This window comes from Pinus tabuliformis, chromosome 1_2 (genome assembly GCF_031772625.1).
Source record: "Pinus tabuliformis cultivar Carrire ecotype Pingquan chromosome 1_2, CPIR1, whole genome shotgun sequence".
NCBI classification, from domain to species: domain Eukaryota; kingdom Viridiplantae; phylum Streptophyta; class Pinopsida; order Pinales; family Pinaceae; genus Pinus; species Pinus tabuliformis.
In genome coordinates, this window is record NC_142298.1 from 266,800,315 (window position 1) to 266,813,125 (window position 12,811).

Here is a 12,811-nt window from a genome sequence, read left to right on the forward strand (position 1 = left end):
AACTCATTTGACAATGTAACACCCATGCCACATTGGTTTGAATTTCCCAACTCCCAATTTGTCATTTGCTTGATCATAAAGCAAGACCAAGTCACCCTCAGCAAAAATGCAAGGAGAAACAATTCTATCATATTGAGCCTTAACTTGTTTCTTCTGGGCTTCAATTACTAAGGCTACAAAGTGGTGAGTTTCATTGAGCCTTTCGTGGTAATGTAAATGTTCCTCTTCAAGTGAGGTATCAGGGAGTAATTCGACAGCTAGCTTTAGTGAAGGAATTTCACACTCAATTGGAAGAGTTGACTCTAGACCATACACCATCTGAAAGGGTGTGAATCCAGTGGCAATCTTAGTTGAGGTTCGATAAGCCCAAAGAGCTAAAAATAACATAAGATGCCAATTTGATTTATGCATCCCAATGGTGATTTGAAGCATAGTAACCTTTTGACTACCTCAACTTGGTCATTGGCTTGTGGATAATAAGGATTTGAGTTGTTGTGACGCAAACCCAACTGAGCAGTGAGCTCTACCATCATGTAATTTTGGAAATGAGACCCATGATCAGTAACGATGGCTTGAGGGGCACCAAATCAAGTTATGATATGATTGAAAAGAAATTGAGCAGCATTTTTACCATCAATGTCACGTGTGGGCATCACCTCAGCCCATTTAGTGAAATAATAAATGACAGCGATGATATAACCATGCCCCCCAGCCGAGCGAGGGTCACATGTCATGAAATCAATACCCCATTTATTAAAGGGGCTGATGGTAAAAACTGGGTGTAGGGGTGTGGGTGGGGCATGTTGTTTACGGTTGTAAATCTAGTAGGCGTGACATTTTTGGACTACTAAAATGCAATATTTAAATATCGAAGGCTAGAAATAACTGGCAAGAAGGATTTTCAGAGTAGTCGCATACCCTGACATGTGACCACCACGAGCCCCAGAGTGGCAGTCATCTAGGAATCTCTTAGCTTCTTTGAGTGTCAAACATCTATGAAGGATGGAATCAACACCAACACGGTACAAAGTATCGCCAATGATTCGATATGGTTAAGACTGGTGTCGAATGCGACGACGTTCAGAATTGGAAAAATCTGATTGAAAATTTTGGGTTTGGAGATAGACAATAATATCCCCGTACCATGGGTCAAGAGTTTTGATAAGAAAGAGAGTCTCGTTAGGAATGAGCTCATCAAAATTCGTAGATGTGGTTGCAGAGGGAAGGTCACAAATTAACTTAGCGAAAACCAATGATTTCTTTGATTTGGTTGTAGAAAAATCCAGATCAAACTCCTAAAGAATAACAATCCACTTAGAATATTCCCCCCCCTAGCAAATGACAAGTCAATGTAGGTCATGGGGTTTCAATCGAAAATCACAGTAGTTTTCCACAAGAGAATATAGTGTTGAAAGCGTTGAAAATCGTGAACAGTTACTAAAGCAAGTTTCTTGACATGGGCATATCGAGTTTCAATATGGACAAGATTTTGGCTTAATTAGTAGATCACGTGTTCACTTCCATCATCATCATCTTGTATCAGTACCATGGCAATAATACTATCAGCTGCAGCCAAGTACAAGAAGTAATCACGGTGATAGTTGGGGGGATACAACAAATGAGCACTAATGAGGGTGTTATTTAATGCATTGAAAGATTTTTGAGTGATTTCATCCCAAATAAATGGGACCCCCTTTTTCAGAAAACAAGTAAATACCTTGGCAAGTTTAGCATAATTGGGTACAAAACGACAAAGGAAATTGGCTTCCCCTTGCAAGCTCCGCAACTGATGTAAAGATGATGGAGGGGGTAAATTCACAATGGCCTCAACTTTGAGAGGGTCAATCTAGAAGACTTCCTTAGATACTACAAACCCTAGGAGATGACAAGAGTTAATGTAGAAGACACACTTATGCGGATTTAAATGAATATTGTAGTGTTTACAGTGAAGAAAAATTGCTCAAAGGTTGTCAAGATGATCATGACACTTAGTAGAATGAGTCGGTAATTCATCAAGATACAGTTAAACGATGTGTTTGATGTCATGAAAAGAAGAAGACATCTCTCGTTGGAAGGTAGCACCAGCATTTTTCAAACCAAAAGGGATTTTTTTGTAGGCAAAGGTTCCCCATGGACATATAAAAGAAGTTTTATGCTGATCGGTGGTAAGAATGTTAAACTGGTTGTAGCCAGAAAAACTTTCCATAAAAGAAAAAACCTCACTCTCAACATATTCATCAATTATTTGATCTATAAAAGGAGTTGGATAATTATCTTTCAGACACACCCGATTGATATCACAGTAATCAACACAAACATGAATAGTCCCTTGTTTTTTATTCACATGGAAAATGTTCAAAACTTAATCTGCCAATGGAATGGGGTAAATGAAAACAAACTTTAGAAGTTTTTCAACCTCTCCCTTTATAGCGGCTGCCTTTCTAGGGTGCACCGAATGAAGTCATTGATGAACAGTCTTCGCATTTGGGTAAGTAGGAATTTCATGCACAACTATACTCAGATCTATGCCAGTCATTTCTTCATATGACCAAGCAAAGACATCACAAAATTCCTTAAAAAGGGAAGTGTAAATCTTGATCTCATCTGGAGAACAAGAAACCTCGACATGGATGTTCTCGACAATTCCTGGTTTAATAGAAATGTCGATAGCCATCATAGCAGTAATGTTCCCCATGTTTCCCTTAAACAAAACTTCATGCACAAAAATGGGCATTTGAAGTGGATGGGTGAGTGTATGGGAAACAAAGGTATCTAAACATGATGAAATATCTCTAAGACTCAGGAGAAATGAGGAACGATCATGAGCATCATTCCGGGGAGTTTCCTCAAGAGACATAACCTTGGTGATACTCTTTCCAGTGGAAAATGTCTCATTCAAGGGATCTGGAGAATCCCAAAAACCAAGCCAAGGGGACTGTGAATATGCATCTAGATGCATACTAAGAGTAGCATGAATTTCAAAAGTGATCGCTGAAGACAAAACAACAGCTTGATAAGCTTGTTCTTTTGGGCTGAGCGGCATGACATCGCCAAAAGAATCAACTTGATCAGGGTCAGGAACGATTCAAGGATCATGAGAAGGGGATATCATGTTAATGGAAGTGATGTTTGGAGGTGGGAGGGTGTTGGCTTATTGAGGCCTGACCCAAGTTCAGAGTTGATTTAGCAAAACAAATCCCAGTACTATTGGCCCTTTCGGAAATAGTCCATGGAGCGCAGACTAAGGTCTCACCCGAAGTAGTATGGGAGGGTGCTAGAACTAGGTTTCCGCACCCTAGAGATGTCTGATGAGTTCAAGTGGTCCGCAGTTTGATCTTGCACACAAGCTGCTTTGCGCACTTTCATGTACCTTGCATCCTGATCCATTGCCTTCGCACAACCCTACTCAGGGGTTGAACATTGCGCTTCTGTGTTATTACCCAAAACCTTACTGGTATTCCAATGTTAGTTGATTATTTTAGCCTACTTGCGTGCTTTAAGTTATACTTAACAATATAACCCATTCATACAGGTGTGCGCAGTAAATAAACAATATATTCGCAAATTATATCAAGCATGCATTAACCCAAGAACAGATACACATAATTATGATAAAATTCCTCTTTATTAATTCCTTCCTCGGTTACAGACTCTACTCCGCCCTACGCACTCAGCTCCAGGGGTCTGCGCACTTAACTGCGAACTACTAGGCCTCTACACACTCAGCTGTAGAGCCTTCTCCTACTCTACAACCCAAAGACACACTTTAAACTTGCGACTCAATCACTTAGTCTTGTTATTCTTCCCTACTATTCATTCTCTTTTACACTTAGAGCCTTGCTCTATTTATACAATCCCATGGTCCGCGGACCATGGTTAGGCCAACATTACATTACAAAATGTGGGTGGACAACCCTATGACTCTATCATACTTTTGTGCTCCGCGCTTGCAATTTGCGGAGCTTTACAACAAGATTAGGTCAAAACTTGGGCTTTGAACCCCAAAACCTACCTTGGGGGATTCCATGCCCAACAAGTGCCCAACACAAACATCATGACTCGCCCTCGAGTCACTCTTTCGGCGCGGTGATCTTGGCGTAGAGTCCCTCCAACTGTTCTCAAACAGCGCAGAGATCAAAAACACACTGAGATGGATCTGTTGCATGCGTTGTTCCGAGACCTCTATGTCTGAACTGCTTCTCTGCATATGTACCAGTATCCCTTGTATTTTTTATAGTCTCGCACCTTTGTCTAAATCCTTGGAGTGCGAAGACTGTGTTTCCACTGGTTAGTCAGATAGGCGGGCCAGTTGTGTAGGGTTTCAAGTGACTACCATTTACTTTGCCTAGGAAAGGCTCTCCATTTAGTTTGACTAGCTATACTTCACCCCCATTTGTGACCTCCTGAACCACATATGGTCCCAACCAATGCATTATGAACTTTCCTGGAAAATTTTCAAACTTACTGTCATACAACAGCACTAAGTCATTTACCTTGAAGGTGTGCAACTTAATATGGAAATCGTGCCAAGCCTTTTCATGCTACTTCTGTACTTGTTGATGAAAACCAGCCAAGAACTGTTCCTCCTCAAGTTCTTCTAATTGCGCGAGCCTTTCTTCCAGAGCTTTGCAGTCCATCATACTTGTGAGTGCTGCTATGCGCAGACTAGGTACAATATACTCCATCGGCATGATAGCTTCCATGCCATAAACTAATCGGAAAGGTGTTTGTCCCATCAGTTTCTTGCACATTGTCCGATAAGCCCATAGTACAACAGGTACTCGCAGGTCCCAATCGTTTCGCTATGCATTGCACACATTGGTTAGCGTAGTCTATAGTATTTTGTTGAATGCTTCTACTGTCCCATTGGCTTGTGGGTGATACGGTGTGCTTTTTTGATGATACACCTGGAACTCTTCTATGAGCGTGCTGATAGTTCCATTCAGGAAATGTGTACTGCAATCACTCATTAAGATTTTAGGACAGCAAAATCGAGTCAACACATGTTCAAACAAAAACTTCGTAGCTGTGGCGGCCGTACAGTCTTTGACTGGCTGTGCTTCTGCCTAGAGAGTCAGGTACTCCATTGTGGTGATGATGTATCGCATGCCCATTTTTCGCTAAGTTTTGATAGGTCCTACAAAGTCGATTTCCCATTTCTTGAATGGCTGCAGCGTCATTTGTGGATTCATCAGCATCTCGTCCCTCCACAATGGTTTTTCGGTCCTTTGACATATATTAGAGGCCTTACAGTGTACTTTTGAATCCTCATGAAGGGTTGGCCACCACAACCCTGCGCAAAAAATCTTTTGTGCGCTCGCTTGTCCTTCATAGTGTCCTCCTGCAATGCCCCATGTGCTTCCACGAGGATCTGACTTCGTTTAAATTCAAGTATGTACCTTCACAATATCTCATCATTTCCCATTTTGTATAGGTGCCCCACGATGATAGAAAAGTCTGCCACGCACTCCACCAATTCCTTTTTCTATTGGAAGGAGTATTCCTTCGGCGTAGTTCGTGTTGTCAGAAAGTGGATTATATCTCCGAAGTGTCTATCCGCAATGCACACAGCAATAAGTTGTGCATCAGGTAATCCTTCCTCCAAACTAGTAGGTTCCTCGCCTGTCTCAATACACGACAAGTGATCCAGTCCTGCGTTAAGGCATCCAGGTTTTACCACGACCTCAAAGTCATGTTCTTGGAACAATAAGAGCCACCTACATATGCACCCCCCAACACAAGCTTATTGACCAAGTACTTTAGTGCGGAATGGTCTGTATACATCTTGAAATGTCCACCTCGCAAATAGTGCCTGTATTTTTGGAGCGCGTACACCATTGCCAGTCCCTCGCACTCAGTTGTGGACTAGTTATTTTCGGCTTTGGACAATCTTCGACTTGCAAATGCAATAGGGTGATCCAAGCCTTTGCTGCCTTCTTGTATGAGCACCACTCCCAGTGTGATACATGACACATCAACATGGACATGAAAGTCAACATCCCATTTTGGGAAGACCAGGATTAGAGTGGAGGTCAATTTCCCCTTTAGGACATCCAAGATCTTCATGCAATCATCATTCTAGCAGAATGTGACATCCTTTTTCAATATTTTCTCCATCGACGCGGTGATTTGGGCATAACTTTTGATGAACTTCCTGTAGTACCCTGTGTGTCCCAAGGTAGCATGCATCTGTTTAACACTTCGTGGTGCTTCCAATTTCAAAATTACTGCAATCTTCACAGGGTCTACCATTAGTCCTTGTTCGTAGACCACATGTCCTAGTAGGTTCCCAAAGGGAATGAGGAACGTGCACTTCTTAAGGTTCAACGCAATCTGATGTCATTGACAAGTATCCAGCATCAAGCGTAAGCTTGCTACGTGGTGCTTAACCAATCCAAAGATAGTCTAATCATCCGATAGACCTCAAGGAATTTGTGGATATATTCTTTGAAGGCGGCAACAACTATGCGTGAAAATATGGCTAGTGCCTTTTTTAACCCAAATGGCATGACAATGTATTGAAAGAAGCCCCATTCAGTGGCAAAGCTAGTATTTCTCCTGTCTTCCACGTGATTTTGATCTAGTGGTACCTTGAGAACCCATCGATGAAAGAATATGCTTCTTGCCCACCGACATTTTCTAATACTTCATCTATGAACGAGATTGGGAATGGATCGTGTACACATGTGTCATTCAAATTCCTGAGGTCCACGCATATTCTTATCTTTCCCTTCTGCTTTTTCTCCTACACTACCATAGGTCTCACCCAGTCGAATTCTTCCACTAGCTCAATAATTCTGGTTGCAAGCATTTTGTCTAGTTCTACGCGAACCTTTTCCTTATACTTTGGATTAAAGCGGTAAGGCCTCTGCTTAACCAGCTTCGCGTCAGGTTTTTGGGTGATATTCATCATCCCTAAATCACCAAAGATCCCCTTTAAGTCTGTAATATTGTTCGGGAATAAGTCTGGGTACTCGCGGAGTAGCTCAGCAACCTTATCGACCGTGGCATCATCCCAATAGTCACAGAGTGTTGCATACTTCATTTCATCCTCTGTCCCAACGTTTACCTACTTCATTTTTAGTGGTGCGGTGATGTCAGGATCTTCAATCAATTGTCCTTGAACCTCACGATAGCCTTCAGTTTCTGGAATGTTAATTTTCCATGGATCCTCATCATCCTCCTCAATATTTACATTGTAACACTCCAGTGCATAGCTCAGCTAAGTCGCCCATTCTGGCTGAAGCACTTCCATTGGCTCCTAGGGTATTTTGAAGATAGTTTTACTACTTGTAGCGCATCATCAACATTATCCCACCAATGATCCTCAAACGTGAAGGTTAACAGGAATCCTTTGTGCAAGATATCCCATTCACTCGTGCCATGGTGGAGCTTCGTCTTAGTATACCAATTCATGGGTATGATATCTAGGGTATGACAGAATAGATGCACCCACTCAGGTTGTGGCTCTTCCCTGTAAACCCTGGTCCATTTTGTGAGGTGTACACGTGGATCATCCCATCCGTCATATTTTTTTGTTAGCTACATCTGAGGCATCCCAAACCCCATGTGCATCATCCTTCTGCATTCGCGCTAGTCCTCAAAACTTCCTTGATGCGTACCCCACCACCTTGTGGGTGTAGTGTGCAGTACCCATTTCAGAGCATCGAAACATTGATGTTCTGGTACTTCTTTTTCAGATTTTTTCAGGAACTCATCCACCTTGCTCAACCCATCATACATAGGTAAATCTCTTACCTCTGTTGCCATGCAGCGCAGCGACCTTGTCATTGTGTTGCAGTTAACCGTGGTTACCTCGTGTAACCGTTTCCTCCATCGTTCTATCTCTTCATCCAAATTTGAGGTGCAGGAGCTTTCGGGCTCCCACAAAATCCTGCCATTCGTTGTTGGGTTCACCCAGTCCTACTCCAATGTAGTTATCTTGTAGATGCAGTCTAGATCGTCATCGCTCTCGTAGTCATGCACCGGCTCTGTGTAGCACGATCCTTCCGCATGGTCTAAAGGTACCACTATGCGCAGTGACTTTTTCTCAAAAATCATCTTACACTTTTTTAGATTTACCACTCCATTCATGTCAGTGGCCCAATCTATTCCCAGTAGCACGAGATAGGGATTATTGTCATCAACAATCTCTATCACTTTGAAATCTGCAAGCGTGCTTGCACCTTCGATATCTACTGTTATTCCCTGCAATCTTCCCATAGGTAGGATCTTTTGTTGGTTCACCATTCACAATTGATTAGGAAACCATTGCACATGGACCTGCCCATGTGCTCCCATGTTTGCTTTGGTAAGATGTTCATATCCGATCCTAGATCCAAAATCACTTGATCCATCTCATATTCCCTGATCTATGCGGTCAATCTCATCTCTCTTCTTGTTCGCGTTGTGTGCTTCCCAAGCTTCCAGACTACGCGCGGTTCTCTTAGCATGGTCCCAACACATCTAGTGATGAGTTTTGCAGTCCATTCACAGCTTTGTTGTCCCGTAGCAGCTTCATGCATGTCTCCAGAAAGGTAGTGAGCATTGATGGGTCCATTTATGGTTCCAGTTTATCTTAACTACCTAAAGTGGAGGCCTCCATGAAGCTCTTCTTAGTTTCCATGAATGTCTCCTTAGCATGCTTCAAATCAAATTATGGTTCCTTTGTTGGAGCCTTACGAACCCAGGCACTCTCTTCAGGTTGCTTGCCTTTGTCATCTCCTATCGTGATACCACTTTGGAGCATGATATTTACATTTAGGTCTTCCTCACGGCTCAGACCTCATCATTTGTAGGTTCTGAGTCGGGGAAGGTTGGAGTGTTATTTTGTTGTGCAACCTTGCTATCAGTGTGGGATAGTCCTCTGTCTCATGATCAAATTGGGTACAATATAAGCATGATGCTCTCATTGGATTTGTATAATTGCGGGCATAATGCCCTGGCCCTCCGCAATTGTAACAGATCAGCTATTCATAAGCTCTTCCTAGTCCCATTACACCTCGAGCTCATCTGCGCCCCTGAAATCCAATGCATGCCATCCATGCATTTTGATCAAGGGCTCGTGTTTCGGTCTGAACTCTATAGGTAGGAGTCTGATCCATCATCAGTTCATAACTTCTACAAGTAAGCTCATCATGGCCTACTAACCTGCAGAAATTACATAACAACTGCTGGGAATTCTGCGTATACCTCTATAATAGATGGCAGTTATCTATAGCATGCTTCCCTCCTATCTGACGAATCACACACCATAATGCAGGCACCGTGCTCGGTCCTACTTATGCGTCTAGTCTTAATAGCATTGGCCCTCCTCCTGCCAAGTAGTTCACAAATATTGGACAATGGTCCTTGTCATGTCCCCGGCCTTTTCACTTTATGCACCATACCTCCTCGCACGCTTCTGGGTGAGCTGTCATGTCCTGTTTCAAACTCTACATCTCAAGACACAAGTTTTTCAACTGCACGTGGATCTATTGGACTCCCAAGTTATGATCTTGTATCGAGGTCTCGTGCAGTCTCATTGCAATCTCTAAGGCCTCGGTCTAAGTGGATAGCTTCTGTGATGACAGCGCGTTCCTTAGATGCAGTGTTAACAATGCTACAAACCATGTGCGGTGTTGCACATCCATCAAGGTCATGTTGGCTTCACGAATCATACCCTTTAGCCTCTGATCCAACTCCTAGGGGGTCTTTCCTGGAAGCATCATGATTTCCTTAAATGCGATAATCGATTGTGTCTTTGATTTTGGCCTTCTAAATTCCCTATTTAGTGCAGCTTGGATATCCACGATCCCTACATTTGGATTGTCATTGGAATGCTTAATGTACCACATCAGTGTGTGATCCTACAAAGTGCTGACCAACATTGCTTTCTTTATATTGTCATCCGTGACTCCCTGCGCTTCCCATACAGCCTTTACCATGAACCAAAACTCGTCCGGATCTTTGTTCCCTACTCCTTTGAACACCGACAACTTTATTGCACCCACCATATTGAACTGTGGTGGTGGCAGAGGTGGTGTGGGTGAAGATGGGGGTGAAGATGGTGAAACTGGCAGTGGTGTAGGTGGAAGTGGTATGCACAGAATTTGTTGACTTATCAAACTGATCGCACTTCTTGGTGAAACCTTCGTGAGCTCTTCCTCGCCATCTTGCAGAGGTGAAATCAAGGGGCTAGTTTCTATTTCTGTGCTAATTTCGTTTCTATAGATCCTCCTACTTTGTGTAGCCCAAAACATCAATTTATTAACATAACCCACTTTTCACATAGTAGCATCTTAATCCAAGTGTTCAAAGATTTAACATACTTACCTCGCATTCCTTTTAGGAAGTGGTGTTCTGCCTCACTATAGCTTACTAAAGTATCTACGATGAACTCGATGATAAATCCTCCTATGATTCGATCAAGCCAGTGATCCACAGTGTGCGCTATCTTATCTTCTGATGCTTCTAGTCTGCACACCAACTCTGGAGTCCACACAATAGGTTTGTCAAGCCTACACCTTCCCTAACTGTCTGCTAACTTCGTGATCCACTCATACAACTAAGTGGGGAAGGATGCAAAGAACATTTCATGGATTTCCATATATAAGTAGCAATCTAACCACTCTTCCTTTCATACTCATGGATTCATGTTTTCCTACACCACGAACTCATGAATCTTCCTGTCCAACCACTCTTTAATTCCTTTCTTTGTCAGATTCAAGTGATACGACATCAAAAATATCTTATGCAGATCCTGGTCCTGGCAACGAAACCATTTATTGGCTTATGGGGGCCTGACCCAGGTTTAGAGTTGATTTAGCCAAACAAATCCTAGTACTACTGGCCCTTTCGGCAAAAATCCACGGCGCACAGACTGTGGTCTCACCTGAAGTAGTATGGGAGGGTGCTAGAACCAAGTTTCCGCACCCCAGAGATGTTTGATGAGTTCAAGTGGTCCGCGGTTCGATCCTGCGTGCAAGTCACTTTGCGCACTTTCCTGTACCTCGCAGCTTGATCCACTGCCTTCTTATAGCCCTAATCAAGGGTTGAACGATGTGCTTCTATGTTATTACCCAAAAAAGGTAATAACATGTGGAACAAAGAAGAAACCACACAAACCATAGAATGATTCCAACTTCATCCTAGTAGAAGGTTATAATTCAAATTGGAATCAACGAATTCTACTTATAAGTCAACAGTTTTCCCTTCCAACATTATGGGAAATTTCATGAGAATACCGTAAGGAAGAGATCCTCTACCATCAAAAGCTTCTAAGGCATTAGGAGACTAGTTGAGAGGTGGAGAGCCTATAGCTTTCCAACATGAGACATAAATGATGCAGGTGGAAGCACCCCCATCAATCACAGTCTGATGAATCATCTTTCCTTTCATAATGAATTGGATTAAGAAAGTAAGTTGATGGGGAAGATGTGGAACATGATTTTCCAGGTCAAAGGTAATTAGAATCGAATCTGTAGGGTCAGTTCCTCTTATAGTGGATAGTAATGCCTTCTTCTGCGATGGAAAACTTTGTAGAACTTCCAAGGCAGACATCATTGAAGGCGCTTGAGCTAAATCTTCAACAATATTTTAATGTTGAGAAGCTTGCGCATTCAGATTGTAAGATGATTTCCGAAGGAAACCCTTGGGAGGTGGTCAGATAATGGACTCATTACTAGGTCTCTCAATATTAAGAGGACCAAACTGGGTGGAGTAGAAGTATAAGGTGCATCAGTAACTTCTTTCTCTGCAACCTGTTTGGGAGGAGTCAGATAGTATTTTGACTGAGTGGTGATAGAAATAGGTACGTTCCACTCATATAAACCTAAGAACCCGAAGATGTAGAAGATTGTGGTTGTTCTACCAATTGGGTCTGTTGTGATGGAAAAGGTTCTTTTAGTACAGTCGGTGTCCTTCGAGTGCCTTTTAACAAGTGACTAACTTCTACATGACAGGGACAATCCTTGGTATAGTGATCTTCCTCACAAATGAGGCAAGAATATTTGGGCTTATGTTTAGATGCATCATGAGTAGATGATTTCGGAGGATCATATTTTGGGTTGTAGGAATTTACAGGGTAAGTTCCTCCAGACAGAACACCAAAGGACACCACTCACAAACAAATCACAGATCAATACACCAGTATTCTTAACATGGTTAAACCCTCAAAGAGGGAAACATTCCATGACCTAATCCAACGCAGCCACTTCAGGAAATTTATTAAGAAAAGAATGAAAATTTACATAAGCTTCTCTCATGAACAATTACCCTACAAATTACCTTCCATGCTCTTTCAATAGAGATCATGGACCAATCGGGTGTTAAGCCATGGATCAAGTGTCAGTAATACCAAGGAGGGAATGAACTGTCAAATCACTACATATCGTGACCATCGGATTTGTAAGTTAGAAAAGTACATAGTAAAGAAACACACTTTACCTAACGCTACACTAGACCAAGTTATACTTAATTATTTCCTGTGTGTCGGAATATTCTAACATCCCCCCTTAAGAATAACTTGGGATAGGATTGAAGGATATACAAATATGACACAATAGGAGAAGGAAGGAGGCATTAAATCCTATCCCCCCTTAGTGACAACTTCCCGAACTCCAACCATAAATCGAAGTTTAGTAAACTTCGCCTCTATGAGAGCCTTTGTAAAGATGTCTACAACTTGATCATCTGTTGAACAATATTTCACTTCAAGAACATGGTCATGAATGACCTTTCTGATGAAGTGCATGTGCATTTCAATGTGTTTTTTGCACTGACGTTGGACTGGATCTTTGCATAGTTGAATGGAACTTTGATTATCACACCA